Below are 23,368 nucleotides of genomic sequence, written 5' to 3' on the forward strand. Positions count from 1 at the left end.
GACCTACTTTCAAAGCCGGGAACCATCAACACAAAAAGTAGAGCACAAAAATGGCTTAGTTTCTTATTGCTTACAAATATATCTTCAAGTCGGTACCGAAACTAACCATTTGCAATGTATTTTACAAATCCTAGGCAGCATGCACTCAACAATGTGTGCCAAGTATCAAACTGACTGCATGTAACCCTAGAAACAGGAATTCCGGCTTGGGGTTATGTGACCTTTAAGAGAACACAATCCCTTCAAATTTGAATTAAAGGCACTTTTCCCACAGGTGTAATCTGTTTTGAGAAAGATCACAAAGTTCCGGTACAATAACACAGAGATTTATTCATAAAAGTTGCCGTTGAAAGCGCCATGCGTAACAGCGTTTCGCGTCAAGAATTAAGGTAGAAAAGCCAAACTTGGTTATATCATACATGCAGCACTTAAGACTCCATACAAGGCATCACTTTTGATTCTAATAGGCAAAGCTGATGTATCATATGACTTAATAAATGAAAAAAAATCATCAATGGCAATATTTGTGCATCAAAGCAGGTTTTGAACCGGATTCGAACAAACTTTTTTTTTTTAATTTGGCACATTTTAGGTAAAATCCATGAAGAAGCAGCATTTCTAATGTCATTTGACCCAAATAAAGGGCTTGCTTGCATGAAAAAACAACACACTTGACTTCCTGACTAAAAAAAGTCATCGTCAGACATGAGCTTTAAGTCTTTTGTCACACCTGGACCTATGATTCCTCGGCTCGAGTTACGTCTCGGACAGGCTCCGGAAAGTGTCAGTCAGGCCCAGGTGCTCAATTCCGTGTATTCTGAGAAAACAAAAAGGTTTTTTGTGCACATTTACCCATTACGGCGCCAACTAATGTAAGTTAAATACAATTAGAGTAAGCTTTCAATAGTATTTGTTGCTTTATTTGCTGCACATGAATAATTCACCACGCCGGCATCACATGTCTGGCACACTGGCAAAGTTATCGCCACAAAATGTGGTTTAAGAGCTGCAGTAAATGTAAACTACCCAATATTCCTAATTTTGGTGACAAAAGTGTGCCAGGATATAAAAAAATCATTTTACAATAGATTTAATTGAAAATAACGGCGTACTAACCTGCAAAGACACCGATCCTCTCGACACGTCTGGGCGAGTGTAGAGGGCCGCCTCCGAATCAGTCATGCTGTACAGTTTTTGATGGCCTGTCAATTTAGCTGGACTTGTTAACCAATTGGACGACAGTTCAGGCAAAGCTAAAGACCCATTTCGACACCGCGTACAAATGCACGCTTAGGTTTACGCATAATATTGAGGTCACTTAAATACAGATTCCCTGGTGTTTTTCACACAGGGTCTATCACAACAACATTCTTCCAGGAAAGAAAGCATAATAGTATTATCATTTTTGTGTTTTCAACTGAATACTTGATTTTACTTAAACTCTGCAAGATATCCAAACAGGAAAAATAAGGCAAAGTAGTGTTATTCTGAGTAGACCTGCCTGACGGGGTTGAAGGCGAAGGCAGATAGCAGTGTCGGTCCAAACTTGGCAGGCAATTTAACAGTAAAAGGCTAAAAAAAAAAATAATAAATACAGATGAAGTAAAGACATGCATTAACTTCATTATTGAGATTGATGCAAATTAATGTCAAAATGTCACTGAAAAACAATACAGAGTGTTTAAGTAGTCTTAGAATATGTCTCCGGAACAGGTTTCGGTGTGATATTCCAGCATTTACCCCCTTATGACCCCAAGTGCAACAGCCCAATTGCAAACAGCCCTAATTTGGGTCAAATGACATCTGGCAGTTATGTTTTGCAATACAGAGTTTTTGATGGTCAATTGTCAAAATTCTGGCAGACGACTAACTTGGTCGGATGTGCTTAAAGGTTACGCATGCGCAATTAATTTCCTTCTATATTACGTATAAAATAGTTGAAGTTCGATATCAATTTTTACCATGATCAAGCGCATACCTACTATATCATCATACATCATTGGAAAGATAAATGCATAATCTTTTGAAAAAAATGCATGTCATTAAATTCTATACGCGTAAAATCAAAATATTTACCTTAGAATAGGCAAACCGGTTTTGACAGCTGTGCAGACAACCATTTTGGGCTCAAATAGTATGACCTACTTTCAAAGCCGGGAACCGTCAACACAAAAAGTAGAGCACAAAAATGGCTTAGTTTCTTATTGCTCACAAATATATCTTCAAGTTGATACCAAAACTAATCATTTGCATTGTATTTTACAAATCCTAGGCAGCATGCACTCAACAATGTTTGCCAAGTATCATACTGACTGCATGTAACCCTAAAAACAGGAGTTCCGGTTTGGGGTTATGTGACCTTTAAGAGAACACAACCCCTTCAAATTTGAATTAAAGGCACTTTTCCCACAGGTGTAATCTGTTTTGAGAAAGATCACAAAGTTCCGGACACACAGATTTATACATGAAAGTTGCCGATGAAAGCGCCATTGCGTAATAGCGTTTCGCGTCAAGAATTAAGGTAGAAAAGCCAAACTTGGTTATATCATTACATGCAGCACTAGACTCCATACAACGCATCACTTTCGATTCTAATAGGCAAAGCTGATGTAATATATGACTTAATAAGTGAAAAAAAATCATCAATGGCAATATTTGTGCATCAAAGCAGGTTTTGAACCGGATTCTAACAAACTTTTTTTTTAATTTGGCACATTTTAGGTAAAATCTATGTAGAAGCAGCATTTCTAATGTCATTGGACCCAAATAAAGGGCTTGCTTGCATGAAAAAACAACACACTTGACTTCCTGACTAAAAAAAAAGTCATCGTCAGACATGAGCTTTAAGTCTTTTGTCACACCTGGACCTATGATTCCTCGGCTCGAGTTACGTCTCGGACAGGCTCCGGAAAGTGTCAGTCTGGCCCAGGTGCTCAATTCCGTGTATTATGAGGAAACAAAAAGGTTTTTTGTGCACATTTATCGATTACAGCGCCAACTAATGTAAGTTAGATACAATTAGAGTAAGCTTTCAATAGTATTTGTTGCTTTATTTGCTGCACATGAATAATTCACTACGCCGGCATCACATTGTCTGGCACACTGGCAAAGATATCGCCACAAAATGTGGTTTAAGAGCTGCAGTAAATGTAAAACACCCAATTTTCCTAATTTTGGTGACAAAAGTGTGCCAGGATATAAAAACAAATCATTTTACAATAAATTTAATTGAAAATAACGGCGTACTAACCTGCAAAGACACGGATCCTCTCGACACGACTTGGCGAGTGTTGAGGGCCGCTTCCGAATCAGTCATGCTGTACAGTTTTTGATGGCCTGTCAATTCAGCCGGACTTGTAAACCAAAAAAGTAAACAATAATAATAAATACAGATGAAGTAAAGACATGCATTAAGTTCATTATTGAGATTGATGCAAATTAATGTCGAAATGTCACTGAAAAACAATACAGAGTGTTTAAGTAGTCTTAGAATATGTCTCCGGAACAGGTTTCGGTGTGATTTTCCAGCATTTACCCCCCTTATGACCCCAAGTGGAACAGCCCAATTGCAAACAGCCCTAATTTGGGTAATATGACATCTGGCAGTTATGTTTTGCAATACAGAGAGTTTTTGATGGTCAATTGTCAAAATTCTGGCAGACGACTAACTTGGTCGGATGTGCTTAAAGTTTACGCATGCGCAATTAATTTCCTTCTATATTAAGTATAAAATAGTTGAAGTTCGATATCAATTTTTACCATGATCAAGCGCATACCCACTATATCATCATACATCATTGGAAAGATAAATGCATAATCTTTTGAAAAAAATGCATGTCATTAAATTCTATACGCGCGAACTCAAAATATTTACCTTAGAATAGGCAAACCGGTTTTGACAGCTGTGCAGACAACCATTTTGGGCTCAAATAGTATGACCTACTTTCAAAGCCGGGAACCGTCAACACAAAAAGTAGAGCACAAAAATGGCTTAGTTTCTTATTGCTCACAAATATATCTTCAAGTTGATACCAAAACTAACCATTTGCATTGTATTTTACATATCCTAGGCAGCATGCACTCAACAATGTGTGCCAAGTATCAAACTGACTGCATGTAACCCTAAAAACAGGAGTTCCGGCTTGGGGTTATGTGACCATTAAGAGAACACAACCCCTTCAAATTTGAATTTAAGGCACTTTTGCCACAGGTGTAATCTGTTTTGAGAAAGATCACAAAGTTCCGGTACAATGACACACAGATTTATTCATAAAAGTTGCCGTTGAAAGCGCCATGCGTAACAGCGTTTCGCGTCAAGAATTAAGGTAGAAAAGCCAAACTTGGTTATATCATACATACAGCACTAAGACTCAATAAAGGCATCACTTTCGATTCTAATAGGCAAAGCTGATGTAAAATATGACTTAATAAGTGAAAAAAAATCATCAATGGCAATATTTGTGCATCAAAGCAGGTTTTGAACCGGATTCTAACAAACTTATAAAAAAATGGCACAATTTAGGTAAAATCCATGTAGAAGCAGCATTTCTAATGTAATTTGACCCAAATAAAGGGTTTGCTTGCATGAAAAAAACAACAACACACTTGACTTCCTGACTAAAAAAAAGTAATCGTCAGACATGAGCTTTAAGTCTTTTGTCACAACTGGACCTATGATTCCTCGGCTCGAGTTCCGTCTCGGACAGGCTCCGGAAAGTGTCAGTCTGGCCCAGGTGCTCAATTCCGTGTATTCTGAGAAAACAAAAAGTTTTTTTGTGCACATTTACCCATTACGGCGCCAACTTATGTAAGTTAAATACAATTAGAGTAAGCTTTCAATAGTATTTGTTGCTTTATTTGCTGCATATGAATAATTCACCACGCCGGCATCACATTGTCTGGCACACTGGCAAAGTCATCGCCACAAAATGTGGTTTAAGAGCTGCAGTAAATGTAAAACACCCAATTTTCCTAATTTTGGTGATAAAAGTGTGCCGGGATATCAAAACAAAAAATCATTTTACAACAGATTTAATTGAAAATAACGGCGTTCTAACCAGCAAAGACACCGATACTCTCGACACGACTGGGTGAGTGTTGAGGGCCGCCTCCGAATCAGTCATGCTGCACAGTTTTTGATGGCCTGTCAATTCAGCCGGACTTGTAAACCAATTGGCCGACAGTTCAGGCAGAGCTAAAGACCCATTTCGACACCGCCTACAAATACACACTTAGGTTTACGCATAATATTGAGGTCACTTAAATACAGATTCCCTGGTGTTTTTCACACAGTGTCTATCACAACAACATTCTTCCAGGAAAGAAAGCATAATATTATTATCATTTTTGTGTTTTCAACTAAATACTTGATTTTATTTAAACACTGCAAGATATCCAAACAGGAAAAATAAGGCAAGGTAGTGTTATTCTGAGTAGACCTGCCTGACGGAGTTGAAGGCGAAGGCAGATAGCAGTGTCGGGTCCAAACTTGGCAGGCATTTTTAACAGTAAAAGGCTCAACAAGTAAACAATAATAATAAATACAGATGAAGTAAAGACATGCATTAAGTTCATTATTGAGATTGATGCAAATTAATGTCAAAATATCAATGAAAAACAATACAGAGTGTTTAAGTAGTCTTAGAATATGTCTCCGGAACAGGTTTCGGTGTGATTTTCCAGCATTTACCCCCCTTATGACCCCAAGTGCAACAGCCCAATTGCAAACAGCACTAATTTGGGTCAAATGACATCTGGCAGTTATGTTTTGCAATACAGAGAGTTTTTGATGGTCAATTGTCAAAATTCTGGCAGACGACTAACTTGGTCGGATGTGCTTATAAGGTTACGCATGCGCAATTAATTTTCTTCTATATTAAGTATAAAATAGTTGAAGTTCGATATCCATTTTTACCATGATCAAGCGCATACCCACTATATCATCATACATCATTGGAAAGATAAATGCATAATCTTTTGAAAAAAATGCATGTCATTAAATTCTATACGCACTAACTCAAAATATTCACCTTAGAATAGGCAAACCGGTTTTGACAGCTGTGCAGACAACCATTTTGGGCTCAAATAGTATGACCTACTTTCAAAGCCGGGAACCATCAACACAATAAGAAGAGCACAAAAATTGCTTAGTTTCTTATTGCTTACAAATATACCTTCAAGTTGATACCAAAACTAACCATTTGCATTGTATTTTACAAATCCTAGGCAGCATGCACTCAACAATGTGTGCCAAGTATCAAACTGACTGCATGTAACCCTAAAAACAGGAATTCCGGCTTGGGGTTATGTGACCTTTAAGAGAACACAATCCCTTCAAATTTGAATTAAAGGCACTTTTGCCACAGGTGTAATCTGTTTTGAGAAAGATCACAAAGTTCCGGTACAATAACACAGAGATTTATTCATAAAAGTTGCCGTTGAAAGCGCCATGCGTAACAGCGTTTCGCGTCAAGAATTAAGGTAGAAAAGCCAAACTTGGTTATAGCATACATGCAGCACTTAAGACTCCATACAAGGCATCACTTTCGATTCTAATAGGCAAAGCTGATGTAACATATGACTTAATAAATGAAAAAAATCATCAATGGCAATATTTGTGCATCAAAGCAGGTTTTGAAGCGGATTCGAACAAACTTTTTTTTTTAATTTGGCACTTTTTAGGTAAAATCCATGAAGAAGCAGCATTTCTAATGTCATTGGACCCAAATAAAGGGCTTGCTTGCATGAAAAAACAACACACTTGACTTCCTGAATAAAAAAAAAGTCATCGTCAGACATGAGCTTTAAGTCTTTTGTCACACCTGGACCTATGATTCCTCGGCTCGAGTTACGTCTCGGACAGGCTCCGGAAAGTGTCAGTCTGGCCCGGGTGCTCAATTCCGTGTATTCTGAGAAAACAAAAAGTTTTTTTGTGCACATTTACCCATTACGGCGCCAACTAATGTAAGTTAGATACAATTAGAGTAAGCTTTCAATAGTATTTGTTGCTTTATTTGCTGCAAATGAATAATTCACCACGCCGGCATCACAATGTCTGGCACACTGGCAAACTTATCGCCACAAAATGTGGTTTAAGAGCTGCAGTAAATGTTAAACACCCAATATTCCTAATTTTGGTGACAAAAGTGTGCCAGGATATAAAAAAATCATTTTACAATAGATTTAATTGAAAATAACGGCGTACTAACCTGCAAAGACACCGATCCTCTCGACACGACTGGGCGAGTGTTGAGGGCCGCCTCCGAATCAGTCATGCCGTACAGTTTTTGATGGCCTGTCAATTCAGCTGGACTTGTTAACCAATTGGACGATAGTTCAGGCAAAGCTAAAGACCCATTTCGACACCGCGAACAAATGCACGCTTAGGTTTACGCACAATATTGAGGTCACTTAAATACCGATTCCCTGGTGTTTTTCACACAGGGTCTATCACAACAACATTCTTCCAGGAAAGAAAGCATAATAGTATTATCATTTTTGTGTTTTCAACTGAATACTTGATTTTACTTAAACTCTGCAAGATATCCAAACAGGAGAAATAAGGCAAAGTAGTGTTATTCTGAGTAGACCTGCCTGACGGGGTTGAAGTCGAAGGCAGATAGCAGTGTCGGTCCAAACTTGGCAGGCAATTTAACAGTAAAAGGCTAAAAAAAATAAAAAAATAATAAATACAGATGAAGTAAAGACATGCATTAACTTCATTATTGAGATTGATGCAAATTAATGTCAAAATGTCACTGAAAAACAATACAGAGTGTTTAAGTAGTCTTAGAATATGTCTCCGGAACAGGTTTCGGTGTGATATTCCAGCATTTACCCCCCTTATGACCCCAAGTGCAACAGCCAAATTGCAAACAGCCCTAATTTGGGTCAAATGACATCTGGCAGTTATGTTTTGCAATACAGAGTTTTTGATGGTCAATTGTCAAAATTCTGGCAGACGACTAACTTGGTCGGATGTGCTTAAAGGTTACGCATGCGCAATTAATTTCCTTCTATATTACGTATAAAAAAGTTGAAGTTCGATATCAATTTTTACCATGATCAAGCGCATACCTACTATATCATCATACATCATTGGAAAGATAAATGCATAATCTTTTGAAAAAAATGCATGTCATTAAATTCTATGCGCGTAAAATCAAAATATTCACCTTAGAATAGGCAAACCGGTTTTGACAGCTGTGCAGACAACCATTTTGGGCTCAAATAGTATGACCTACTTTCAAAGCCGGGAACCGTCAACACAAAAAGTAGAGCACAAAAATGGCTTAGTTTCTTATTGCTCACAAATATATCTTCAAGTTGATACCAAAACTAACCATTTGCATTGTATTTTACAAATCCTAGGCAGCATGCACTCAACAATGTGTGCCAAGTATCATACTGACTTCATGTAACCCTAAAAACAGGAGTTCCGGTTTGGGGTTATGTGACCTTTAAGAGAACACAACCCCTTCAAATTTGAATTAAAGGCACTTTTCGCACAGGTGTAATCTGTTTTGAGAAAGATCACAAAGTTCCGGACACACAGATTTATACATAAAAGTTGCCGATGAAAGCGCCATGCGTAATAGCGTTTCGCGTCAAGAATTAAGGTAGAAAAGCCAAACTTGGTTATATCATACATGCAGCACTTAGACTCCATACAACGCATCACTTTCGATTCTAATAGGCAAAGCTGATGTAACATATGACTTAATAAGTGAAAAACAATCATCAATGGCAATATTTGTGCATCAAAGCAGGTTTTGAACCGGATTCTAACAAACTTTTTTTTAAATTTGGCACATTTTAGGTAAAACCTATGTAGAAGCAGCATTTCTAATGTCATTTGACCCAAATAAAGGGCTTGCTTGCATGAAAAAACAACACACTTGACTTCCTGACTAAAAAAAGTCATCGTCAGACATGAGCTTTAAGTCTTTTGTCACACCTGGACCTATGATTCCTCGGCTCGAGTTACGTCTCGGACAGGCTCCGGAAAGTGTCAGTCAGGCCCAGGTGCTCAATTCCGTGCATTATGAGAAAACAAAAAGGTTTTTTGTGCACATTTACCCATTACGGCGCCAACTTATGTAAGTTAAATACAATTAGAGTAAGCTTTCAATAGTATTTGTTGCTTTATTTGCTGCACATGAATAATTCACCACGCCGGCATCACATTGTCTGGCACACTGGCAAAGTTATCGCCACAAAATGTGGTTTAAGAGCTGCAGTAAATGTAAAATACCCAATTTTCCTAATTTTGGTGACAAAAGTGTGCTAGGATATAAAAACAAATCATTTTACAATAGATTTAATTGAAAATAACGGCGTACTAACCTGCAAAGACACGGATCCTCTCGACACGACTTGGCGAGTGTTGAGGGCCGCCTCCGAATCAGTCATGCTGTACAGATTTTGATGGCCTGTCAATTCAGCCGGACTTGTAAACCAATTGGACGACAGTTCAGGCAGAGCTAAAGACCCATTTCGACACCGCCTACAAATGCACACTTAGGTTTACGCATAATATTGAGGTCACTTAAATACAGATTCCCTGGTGTTTTTCACACAGGGTCTATCACAACAACATTCTACTAGGAAAGAAAGCATAAAATTATTATCATTTTTGTGTTTTCAGCTGAATACCTGATTTTACTTAAACTCTGCAAGATATCCATACAGGAAAAATAAGGCAAAGTAGTGTTATTCTGAGTAGACCTGCCTGACGGGGTTGAAGGCGAAGGCAGATAGCAGTGTCGGTCCAAACTTGGCAGGCATTTTTAACAGTAAAAGGCTCAAAAAATAAAAACAATAATAAAATACAGATTAAGTAACGACATGCATTAACTTCATTATTGAGATTGATGCAAATTAATGTCAAAATGTCACTGAAAAACAATACAGAGTGTTTAAGTAGTCTTAGAATATGTCTCCGGAACAGGTTTCGGTGTGATTTTCCAGCATTTACCCCCTTATGACCCCAAGTGCAACAGCCCAATTGCAAACAGCCCTAATTTGGGTCAAATGACATTTTGCAGTTATGTTTTGCAATACAGAGTTTTTGATGGTCAATTGTCAAAATTCTGGCAGACGACTAACTTGGTCGGATGTGCTTAAAGGTTACGCATGCGCAATTAATTTCCTTCTATATAACGTATAAAATAGTTGAAGTTCGATATCAATTTTTACCATGATCAAGCGCATACCTACTATATCATCATACATCATTGGAAAGATAAATGCATAATCTTTTGAAAAAAATGCATGTCATTAAATTCTATACGCGTAAAATCAAAATATTTACCTTAGAATAGGCAAACCGGTTTTGACAGCTGTGCAGACAACCATTTTGGGCTCAAATAGTATGACCTACTTTCAAAGCCGGGAACCGTCAACACAAAAAGTAGAGCACAAAAATGGCTTAGTTTCTTATTGCTCACAAATATATCTTCAAGTTGATACCAAAACTAACCATTTGCATTGTATTTTACAAATCCTAGGCAGCATGCACTCAACAATGTTTGCCAAGTATCAAACTGACTGCATGTAACCCTAAAAACAGGAGTTCCGGTTTGGGGTTATGTGACCTTTAAGAGAACACAACCCCTTCAAATTTGAATTAAAGGCACTTTTCCCACAGGTGTAATCTGTTTTGAGAAAGATCACAAAGTTCCGGACACACAGATTTATACATGAAAGTTGCCGATAAAAGCGCCATGCGTAATAGCGTTTCGCGTCAAGAATTAAGGTAGAAAAGCCAAACTTGGTTATATCATACATGCAGCACTAAGACTCCATACAACGCATCACTTTCGATTCTAATAGGCAAAGCTGATGTAATATATGACTTAATAAGTGAAAAAAAATCATCAATGGCAATATTTGTGCATCAAAGCAGGTTTTGAACCGGATTCTAACAAACTTTTTTTTTAATTTGGCACATTTAAGGTAAAATCTATGTAGAAGCAGCATTTCTAATGTCATTGGACCCAAATAAAGGGCTTGCTTGCATGAAAAAACAACACACTTGACTTCCTGACTAAAAAAAAGTCATCGTCAGACATGAGCTTTAAGTCTTTTGTCACACCTGGACCTATGATTCCTCGGCTCGAGTTACGTCTCGGACAGGCTCCGGAAAGTGTCAGTCTGGCCCAGGTGCTCAATTCCGTGTATTATGAGGAAACAAAAAGGTTTTTTGTGCACATTTATCGATTACAGCGCCAACTAATGTAAGTTAGATACAATTAGAGTAAGCTTTCAATAGTATTTTTTGCTTTATTTGCTGCACATGAATAATTCACTACGCCGGCATCACATTGTCTGGCACACTGGCAAAGATATCGCCACAAAATGTGGTTTAAGAGCTGCAGTAAATGTAAAACACCCAATTTTCCTAATTTTGGTGACAAAAGTGTGCCAGGATATAAAAACAAATCATTTTACAATAAATTTAATTGAAAATAACGGCGTACTAACCTGCAAAGACACGGATCCTCTCGACACGACTTGGCGAGTGTTGAGGGCCGCTTCCGAATCAGTCATGCTGTACAGTTTTTGATGGCCTGTCAATTCAGCCGGACTTGTAAACCAAAAAAGTAAACAATAATAATAAATACAGATGAAGTAAAGACATGCATTAAGTTCATTATTGAGATTGATGCAAATTAATGTCAAAATGTCACTGAAAAACAATACAGAGTGTTTAAGTAGTCTTAGAATATGTCTCCGGAACAGGTTTCGGTGTGATTTTCCAGCATTTACCCCCCTTATGACCCCAAGTGGAACAGCTCAATTGCAAACAGCCCTAATTTGGGTAAAATGACATCTGGCAGTTATGTTTTGCAATACAGAGAGTTTTTGATGGTCAATTGTCAAAATTCTGGCAGACGACTAACTTGGTCGGATGTGCTTAAAGTTTACGCATGCGCAATTAATTTCCTTCTATATTAAGTATAAAATAGTTGAAGTTCGATATCCATTTTTACCATGATCAAGCGCATACCCACTATATCATCATACATCATTGGAAAGATAAATGCATAATCTTTTGAAAAAAAATGCATGTCATTAAATTCTATACGCGCGAACTCAAAATATTTACCTTAGAATAGGCAAACCGGTTTTGACAGCTGTGCAGACAACCATTTTGGGCTCAAATAGTATGACCTACTTTCAAAGCCGGGAACCGTCAACACAAAAAGTAGAGCACAAAAATGGCTTAGTTTCTTATTGCTCACAAATATATCTTCAAGTTGATACCAAAACTAACCATTTGCATTGTATTTTACATATCCTAGGCAGCATGCACTCAACAATGTGTGCCAAGTATCAAACTGACTGCATGTAACCCTAAAAACAGGAGTTCCGGCTTGGGGTTATGTGATTATTAAGAGAACACAACCCCTTCAAATTTGAATTTAAGGCACTTTTGCCACAGGTGTAATCTGTTTTGAGAAAGATCACAAAGTTCCGGTACAATGACACACAGATTTATTCATAAAAGTTGCCGTTGAAAGCGCCATGCGTAACAGCGTTTCGCGTCAAGAATTAAGGTAGAAAAGCCAAACTTGGTTATATCATACATACAGCACTAAGACTCAATAAAGGCATCACTTTCGATTCAAATAGGCAAAGCTGATGTAAAATATGACTTAATAAGTGAAAAAAAAAAATTCATCAATGGCAATATTTGTGCATCAAAGCAGGTTTTGAACCGGATTCGAACAAACTTTAAAAAAATGGCACAATTTAGGTAAAATCCATGTAGAAGCAGCATTTCTAATGTAATTTGACCCAAATAAAGGGTTTGCTTGCATGAAAAAAACAACAACACACTTGACTTCCTGACTAAAAAAAGTAATCGTCAGACATGAGCTTTAAGTCTTTTGTCACAACTGGACCTATGACTCCTCGGCTCGAGTTCCGTCTCGGACAGGCTCCGGAAAGTGTCAGTCTGGCCCAGGTGCTCAATTCCGTGTATTCTGAGAAAACAAAAAGTTTTTTTGTGCACATTTACCCATTACGGCGCCAACTTATGTAAGTTAAATACAATTAGAGTAAGCTTTCAATAGTATTTGTTGCTTTATTTGCTGCATATGAATAATTCACCACGCCGGCATCACATTGTCTGGCACACTGGCAAAGTCATCGCCACAAAATGTGGTTTAAGAGCTGCAGTAAATGTAAAACACCCAATTTTCCTAATTTTGGTGATAAAAGTGTGCCGGGATATCAAAACAAAAAATCATTTTACAACAGATTTAATTGAAAATAACGGCGTTCTAACCAGCAAAGACACCGATACTCTCGACACGACTGGGTGAGTGTTGAGGGCCGCCTCCGAATCAGTCATGCTGCACAGTTTTTGATGGCCTGTCAATTCAGCCGGACTTGTAAACCAATTGGCCGACAGTTCAGGCAGAGCTAAAGACCCATTTCGACACCGCCTACAAATACACACTTAGGTTTACGCATAATATTGAGGTCACTTAAATACAGATTCCCTGGTGTTTTTCACACAGTGTCTATCACAACAACATTCTTCCAGGAAAGAAAGCATAATATTATTATCATTTTTGTGTTTTCAACTAAATACTTGATTTTATTTAAACACTGCAAGATATCCAAACAGGAAAAATAAGGCAAGGTAGTGTTATTCTGAGTAGACCTGCCTGACGGAGTTGAAGGCGAAGGCAGATAGCAGTGTCGGTCCAAACTTGGCAGGCATTTTTAACAGTAAAAGGCTCAACAAGTAAACAATAATAATAAATACAGATGAAGTAAAGACATGCATTAAGTTCATTATTGAGATTGATGCAAATTAATGTCAAAATATCAATGAAAAACAATACAGAGTGTTTAAGTAGTCTTAGAATATGTCTCCGGAACAGGTTTCGGTGTGATTTTCCAGCATTACCCCCCTTATGACCCCAAGTGCAACAGCCCAATTGCAAACAGCACTAATTTGGGTCAAATGACATCTGGCAGTTATGTTTTGCAATACAGAGAGTTTTTGATGGTCAATTGTCAAAATTCTGGCAGACGACTAACTTGGTCGGATGTGCTTATAGGTTACGCATGCGCAATTAATTTTCTTCTATATTAAGTATAAAATAGTTGAAGTTCGATATCCATTTTTACCATGATCAAGCGCATACCCACTATATCATCATACATCATTGGAAAGATAAATGCATAATCTTTTGAAAAAAAATGCATGTCATTAAATTCTATACGCACTAACTCAAAATATTCACCTTAGAATAGGCAAACCGGTTTTGACAGCTGTGCAGACAACCATTTTGGGCTCAAATAGTATGACCTACTTTCAAAGCCGGGAACCATCAACACAATAAGAAGAGCACAAAAAATGCTTAGTTTCTTATTGCTTACAAATATACCTTCAAGTTGATACCAAAACTAACCATTTGCAATGTATTTTACAAATCCTAGGCAGCATGCACTCAACAATGTGTGCCACGTATCAAACTGACTGCATGTAACCCTAAAAACAGGAGTTCCGGTTTGGGGTTATGTGACCTTAAACACGAGGTGAGTCAATTACAAGGTTTTCCAAAAGTCATAAATGCCGTTTATGTTGTACGAGGTTCTTTTAACAAATATTTATTGAATCCGATCATTTTCTGTCATAGTTTCTGACAATAATTAATTTCTTCCATCGAAAAGCATCCAGGTCGATTTAGACTAGTATTTCGGATTCGTTTCGGATCCGTTGTATATTCAGATTAGGGAATGTAGAATGTGTTGGGTATATTCGAACGCCTGAGCTATTTTAGTAAAATTACTTCAATTATTGTATAAACACTTTGATCTGGTTATTACTAGTTTGTTTTTGATGGCATATATGTAAAATAAGTAAGCATTCTGTTCTTTCCTATATACAATATCTTTTAATGAATAAAATTTGGACTTGAAATAAGATTCTGTCGGGTAGACTGAACCGCTCATTGTGTATTTTGGGACATCAAACAACATTGTAAATAATCTGTAATATCAATGATTGGACTTTAATTAACCTTTAAAATAATGCTTAATGCACGACCGTAAATGATTGTCCAAAGTTGGTTTGTGCAGTTGACACATGCTAGTCAGGGATGACATTTTCTGTGTTATTTAATATTATGTTTCTGTGCAGTGTCTTCTAAACATATCCCTGCTAAGCCTTAAAATTGGAGGATCGCGGGTTCGATTCTTAAGGCTCAGCACCATATGTGAGGTTTGGTAATGAAACTATTTTTCTAAGGTCACTCGCCTCTTTCATTTAGTCAATTAGGGCAGTTTTCTGTAACTGGCATGAGTATTAATAATACAGGTAACAGGGGTTTTCCTCGCTTCATTGGGAAGAGGCCCTAGCCTATGGAATTTGGGAAGAAATTGCTCATTTTGGGAAGAATTCTCGCTAAAATTACTGCTTTGGGAAATGAAAAAGCTGGTGCAAGTAAGGATTTTTTGGAAAACTGCATGATTTTAAAGAAATTTTTGATTTGGAAGGGGCCTTTAATAGGCTTCTGTTATATATAAAGGGTGAAAACCCCTGGATAAACCACCCTACCCAGGTAAACGTGTGAGTAGGTTAACTGACCGGTCATTTATATGTGACTGAAATACTGTTGAATACAGCGAAAATCAAAATGTACAAAACAAATATAGTATAATTATTATATAAACTGGCAGCTGAATATTGATTTAGCAGCTAACATGACATTCTTATTTTTATCCATACATTTTGTAAAGGATGTTATCTCATTTTGTTTGAATGAAATGAAATAGCCTAAGGGGAGATTTTCTTCATTGTCACTATCAGAGCACGCATTTTATTACCAATAAAGGCTTAGGGGCCAGATCATTTATGACCCAAAAAACCACAAGAGTTCTGTTTGTCCGTCAGCTTATCAAATAGATCTATCAATAGATCAGTGAAATACTATGGTAACTACAATAGCAATAATACTTCAGTAACAGATGTTATACACTGAGATAAAGATATTGCCTTAGTTCTTTTGTATTTGAGACTGTTTCCATAAATAATAAAGTAGTATTTTTTACAGCTTTAAAGAATTTTTTTTACAATAGATAACTCAAAAAAAGTTTATCAATTACAGAATCATGATTGATTTAATACAGAATAGCTTAAATTCTTCCTTTGTCATGTTTAAATGCTACAATTTTCAATCGACCAGTATTGGCCAATAATGACCAGTAATGACCAGTATTGGCCGGTTTTAACCGGGTATTGACCGCCGGCCCGGTCAATACTCAATTGACCGGTCAATATGCCAACCCTGTCGTACATCAGTGGTATTTATTTTGATCGAGTTGTTGACACATAAATGATGAAATCATTGCTACATATGTATATATGTGTACTACAATGCGCCAAAACACAATATATATATATATATATAAATATATATATAATATATATATATATATATATATATATATATATATATATATATATATATATATATATTATATATATATATATATATATATATATATATATATCTATATATATATATATATATCTATATCATATATATAATATATATATATATATACTCTATATATATATATATATCTATCTATATATATATCTATATATATATCTATATATATATATCTATATATATACATATATATATATTTATTTATTTGTCCATTGAAGGATAAAATAATGTTTTATATTGATGTAATTATATTAATATTATGAATTATTTGACTTTTGTACGTTCTTCTTCTTCTTTTATAATAATGTTCAATACTGATACATTATGGCCATGCGTGGGGGATTAAAAAGAAATAGATTGATAGGTTACCCGAGTTACTCAATCCACTCAGGAAAATCAACAGTGATAAAAAAAAGGTGCAAAACCTAACACCTTAAGCCCTTTAGACTTAAATATAATACATATACTACTGTGCATGTAGTGAGAATATCAGTAGGGTTAAAACAGGATAAAAGCAGAAACATGTGAACTAAGGATGGAACACTGATGTAGACAGCGCAGATTCAAATCCAGGGATCGTATCAGCGCTGACTACATAAGATAGAAGTGTGTTCCATTGTACAACTGTTCTTTGAAAGAAAATTTGTAATTATCAGCTGTACTTGGTGGTATTTGGTTTCCATGTGATGGTGTTGGCGTAGGTGTCTAATGTATGGAGTGAATTGTGTAGGGGATTGACGTCAACAAGTACGAAAATTTAGAAAGAATATTTTGAAGGTCGCGAAAATATGTGACAAAACAAATTGTGGCCCAAGATCTGTTATGGCAGTAAGAATAGAAAATACTGGCACACTCTGTGTTAGTTGCCTCAATACCTGATCTTACAAATAGGTTTAGGGTTTCTCAGCTGGAAGGAATAGTTAGTGAGTTTGTGTGTTCTTAAAAAGAAAGATGAACCCCACGCAGGTTACACTCCACTAGAGTTCATTTTACTCTTTAATTTACATCCTACATTTGTGTATTACAAATACATACTGAACTACATGTACAAGTATATTTGAACTAACAAGGTTAATTCATTAAAATGATTCTAATGACTGTTCCAATATTAATTCACATAGATTATAACTTTTTTTTCAATAAAATACTTTTATTTCTGTCACAAAACATTTGACAGGGCTTCCAAGTTGAAGACCAATGAACGGTGAACCACAATCATGTAGGCTAATTATTAAAAAAAATAACAATATAATTATTCCAAAGACTATGATGTGGTGTGATATAGTTCTTAAATTCATTTATTGTGTTAACGCATTCATTTTAGAAGTTCTTACTTATTTTCTGATGAAAACATGACTAACTGCATATATTTTCCACATCAGTAACCAGCGCTTTTGCCAACCAGTGACTGTGCATGCGAGAAAACTGATTGTAAGCAATAACAATCAACTCGTCTATATAACAATTAACTTGTCTATATGATGAATCTGCACACAATTAAATGCTTTCCTTCATTGATGCACATACCTTTTTTCTTCATCCCGTTTTAGAAACAAGTCCGTCCCACTTATCGCCTCAAGTTCTTGAAATTCTTTCTTTGAGGTATCATTACAGACATGCTTTTATCACATGGAAGAAGAAGAACCTGATGAAAAATTGTAAAGTTACCTATTGCACTAAACATTTAAGGTCTGCAACAAATTTGTTCAGCACCTGTACAATGTACAATGCTGAAGGGTACGAACTTAGAATAGGTACGAACTGACCAGTTACCGATTATGATTCACAAAACTACAATCAATTAAATCGTATTTCGCAAATACTAATGGAAATCAAATATGTTTTATGTTTCCGATAACGTTATCGTTGAGCTTTTTTCCACATCACTTAACATGTAAAAGGTTAGCTTAGAAAATGTTTATTTTGATACAAGCGAATGACCTTCGTTAGTCAAATCGTATCTGTTTATATCCGAAAAGAAACAGTTTAACAGACAACGTGCGGTTTATTTCATACAAGAAGAACATTTAATATTTAACCGCCTAATATAGCATTTATAATTAACGTATTCAGCATACAAATACCTTATATTTAATTCCCCATCTGAATCACGGTCTTGGAAGACATTTTGGAAAACGCGCGCATGCGCACAATTAATGGAGCAAAATGTGTGAGACATGAAAATGGCAACATCGCGCAAGAGTGTACGACAACACAAAATTGCGAATAAAAACCGCAAAGTCAATTCCATGGTCAAAATACATTTTTTTTAAAGTAAATGTCAAATTTAGCAAAAAAAAGAGCAAAATGTCAAAGTCACTACCAGGTTTTGTGTAGTGAGTTGCCAATATGTAGTGGGTTGTTTGGTGTGTAACGTAAGACGGGTAGTGGGTTTCCACCATTTACAAACACACACACACGCACGCACGCACGCACGCACGCACGCACGCAAGCACGCACGCACGCACGCACACACGCACGCACGCACACACACACACACACACACACACGCACACGCACACGCACACGCACACGCACACGCACACACACACACACACACCCTCACACACACACACACACACACACATACTTGTTCAACAACTCATGTGAGGACCGAGTTAAACATCAGGAATATGAGGACGTCCCTTTCCCATGGGCAGAGCGCTTCGCCAAAAAAGGCGTTATTTTCATATTTATGCCGTTTATGGATTGCGCTATCGAGAACTTTGTTACACCCCCTCTTAAAAGGAGAAAACTAAAGCGATGAAATATCTTGTTTGACTATACTTCTGAGGACTACACAAAGAGGAACTTGATTTGCATATCATTTGCATATAATGCACATATTTCTTCAATGCAAACGTTATGAGGATTTTCGTTACAAGCCGTCAAACTGAGGACCTTCATTTGCATATTTTACACACTAGTATTAAAACACGTTTTGAGGACGTTTTGAGGACATCTATTTCAATGTATCACAGTAGAAACCTTCGCCTGTACATATCTGTTTTTTTCCAAGATTCAGGTTATTTTTTAGACTATGTTAACGCATTTGAATGAAACTTATCATAAGAAAATAAAATAAGCTAGCTACACATTTTTAGCGGTTGAAAATTCAGTCGCCGGGTTTTCATGAAGCGAATAACACACGTTTTTCGGCATGCAAATATTAGACGCCGAACACGTGCAAATTAAAAAATAATATTCTCCAGTCAGTATCCAAATGATTTTTTTCGATTGACGCGTTTGTCGACACTAAATGATATCGTTGTATTTTCTTTAAATGACCTTTCCACAAAATAAGTAAGGCATCTTACATTTTATAAGTTACTAAAATCGTCGCATTTAAGCAAAAAGGGATTCATAGATATAACGCAGGAGTAACGAAGCAATACTACACGTTCAAACAACGATGATTACTCATCCGACAATTATAATGTTTATTACGGAGCAGGTAATGTCACTTTTAAAGGTGTTACTTCTTTTTTCTTTCTTATTCGATAATTGTCGAACATAGAGTAAGTTTTATAATTGTTTCGATTTTATTACGTTGTAAATTATTTCTACGAGTTTGCCTCAGGTACTCTTTTTTATACTAGCTCTACACATAAAGAATCCTTATAGCATCACTATATTTAGTAACGTTTAAAACTGAAAATTTAAGTGTAACTATCATTTTTAAAGCGCACATCTTACCCTCAAGTCGCTTTTGGCAGACCAAGCTATGGTTCCCTTTGTATGACTCCGGTGTTTGGCAATTCAAATTAAAAATAATTACTTTCATCAATATACAGTGCATTTTTAAGCTCTTGATCAATTTCTAAGCAGCACACTATTTGCACCAGGAAGCCGTTTGTTTCTGGTACAATGCATAAGTTTACGCACTAAAATTAATTTACACATATATAGTAACGTGCAACATGTAATTTCGAAAGTGCGTTTCTAGACGTAGTTGCTAAGATCGAACATCCTTAAAATAGAGTTCTCTAGGTGTGAACCGTATACTAGTTTTGTGATTACACGTTGGATGCAAAGAAAACATTGAAAACGAATTGAGAAAAAAATGTAATGTAGGGTTATTTTCAGCGATATAACTCTTCGTAGAAACGACTCAGTTCAAATCCACTATTTCATCAATAGCGCTATGTAGTATATTTTTACATTACTGCAGTGAGCAGTCATAGTTAATGTTCCCCATTAAATGTGTCAAATTTAAGTTTGACTACATAACTGCAAACACGAAATAAGGAATGTCTTAATGCGTAAAATCGCAATTTACCGATAATATAAAAATGCGACTGTTGCTATTGCGTTAAATACTAAAGCAACGATTACAAAATGCGTTGACCGTACCTCCATAAATGCGTTGAAATGTTTCATTGATGTGGCTACTTGAAAATACGGAGTTACAGTTAGCAATGTTAGAAATGAATCCACTTGGTTCATATACTTATAACTGATACGATTTGTTTCTTCAGTCAAGTGCGACGAATTTATAAGTTAAAACGGCCACCGGAAAAACTTTGCGAAACCGAAATTTCGCAAACTTAAGTACCCTTTTTCTTAAAGATTTGCTACTTTGAGACATAGTATGCGATAAAAGTCTTATCGTTGATTAATAATTGGTTATTTTCACTCAAAAAACGCGTTTTCTTCACTATGAAATTTATAAGCAAAGTTGGGGTTCCCATGGGATTTTTGCATTTTCCCATGGGATTTTCGATTTTCCCATAAGATTTTTTCTCCCATGGGATTTTTTTCTCCCATAATTTGCAAATGGGAGAAAAATCCCATGGGATTTTGAACATTTTAAAAAACGTGTTTTATTTGCGTTTGCAAGTATTTTAACGTTATTTAAGGACTGTATATTGGTTTTATGCCAATTATATATATAAATATAAAGTAATAAAAAAATCCCATTTTTAAATGGGAGAAAAAAATCCCATGGGAACTTTTTCTTATTTTGAGAGATTTATTCATGAAACTTTCAGAAACATCATATTTTATGAAATGATGAACAACTACGATATTTTAATGCGTTTAGTCGTGTTTAAAAAAAAAACAAAAAATCCCATGGGATTTTTAAATCCCATGGGATTTTTTATCCCATGGGATTTTTTATCCCATGGGATTTTTTTTTCCAATGGGATTTTTCAGTTTCGTAAGCCGAATAAGTTTCTTAATGCGAAAAACAACAATAAAGGAAATAATAATTATAATTTTGAATAATAAATTGAATAATATAAATAACATGAATATTTTTAAAATGAGTTACAATTAAAGTTTATGCTAGTAGAACTTATCATTTCTTGTTCGAGCAGATGGTTGAGTCCAATTGGTGAGTATGCCAGCTTAGAACCAGTATAAATGCATCGCAGACAGACAACGCTGTCATACTGTACACACCGCTGAGTAACAATCTTTATTGCATTTCATTTTGCAACAGAAAAATGAACTCCGTAGTATAATTGATCTTATATATGCCCTCTGCTTTTGAAAGCGTGCAACACATTAACATAACAATAAGTCCATGCCAAAAACTATGTGCAAATTCCATTCAAAGCTATATACACATTATAAAGGTCAGATGACCCGCGTCATGCGAAAATGTGTCTTATGTCATATGCGGCCAAAGTTGGTCCATCCTAGCTTGTCCAACCGCGCAGTCTGGTCAGGTTCTACGCTGACTGATATATCAAGTCAAGCCATGATTCGTGGTCTCATATCCAAACTCGGTAGCTCCTGTGCGAAACTTTCACCGGAAACGACGGCACCGAGACGGGCGCTCGAACTTTGCGGATGCGCGTTGTATGTTATATATAATAGCGCGATGTGTTTTTTCTTGCCTCAAATTAGTAAGCCCAATCAGCGTTTTATTGTGTTCTTTGCTTCTACTATTAACAAGAACTTCAACCGATACGAACATGAATTTTATTTTAATATGTTTATTTAATGCTCGGAAAACTCATTGTATATTTAGACTACTACTTATAAAACAAAGTCGGGTTTTCAACATCTGTTTTCGGCATATAAATTGTTATTCCAGATTTTACGCACTTTACTGTACAAAATACCGTTAGGGCCACCGTGGTTACTCATTAAAATCCAGAGGGCGAGAATGCGAGAACGCGAAAGTACGATGACGACAGTGCGACAATACGATGGCGACAATGCGTTCGTACGATTGCGAAAACGCGCTAGTACGATGACGACAATGCGACAGTGCGACAATACAATGGCGGCAGTACGATAGTACGGGGGCGACAATGCGATAGTCATATCGTACTTTCGCCGTGGTATCATCGCAATGTCGCCATCGTTCTATCGCATTGTCGCCATCGTATTGTCGCACTGTCGCCATCGCATTTTCGAATTGCCGCCATCATACTATCGCGTTATCGCATTGGCACCATCGTACTATCGCGCTGTCGGCTATCGCCATCGTATTGTCGCACTGTCGTCATCGTATTTTCGCACTGTCGTCATCGTATTATCGCACTATCGAAATGTAGTATTGTCGCCATCGTACTATCTCACTGTCGCCATCGTATTGTCGCACTGTCGTCATCGCACTGTCTGATTGTCGTCATCGTATTATCGCGTTCTCGCATTGTCGCCATCGTACTATCGCATTGTCGCCATCGTATTGTCACCCTGTCATCATCGTATTGTCACATTGTCGCCATCGTACTATCGCGTTCTCGCGTTCTCGCCCTCTGGATTTTAATGTGTAACCACGATGGCACTAACGGTATTCCGTAATACTGCTAAAGCACAGTATGATTAGGTCACTCCCAATGCTCAAATCTCTATGTCTATTTTAGTAACAACACATGTCTATGGAAGGATATTTAGGTAAAAGTAACATCATTCGTGGTGAATATTTACAT

The 23,368-nt window shown here is 36.6% G+C and overlaps 1 long non-coding RNA gene across 1 annotated transcript; it reads right to left on the minus strand.

The window, feature by feature from the left end:
- Positions 1-616: 616 nt before the first annotated feature.
- On the minus strand, positions 617-7,324 carry LOC127846733 (uncharacterized). Its single transcript, XR_008033635.1, has 3 exons — positions 7,209-7,324; positions 4,672-4,752; positions 617-736 (listed from the first exon to the last, which is right to left on the minus strand). It is a non-coding gene; the product is annotated as an uncharacterized LOC127846733 (long non-coding RNA).
- Between the last annotated feature and the right edge of the window lie 16,044 nt (positions 7,325-23,368).

Source organism: Dreissena polymorpha, chromosome 9 (assembly GCF_020536995.1).
Source record: "Dreissena polymorpha isolate Duluth1 chromosome 9, UMN_Dpol_1.0, whole genome shotgun sequence".
Taxonomy (NCBI): domain Eukaryota; kingdom Metazoa; phylum Mollusca; class Bivalvia; order Myida; family Dreissenidae; genus Dreissena; species Dreissena polymorpha.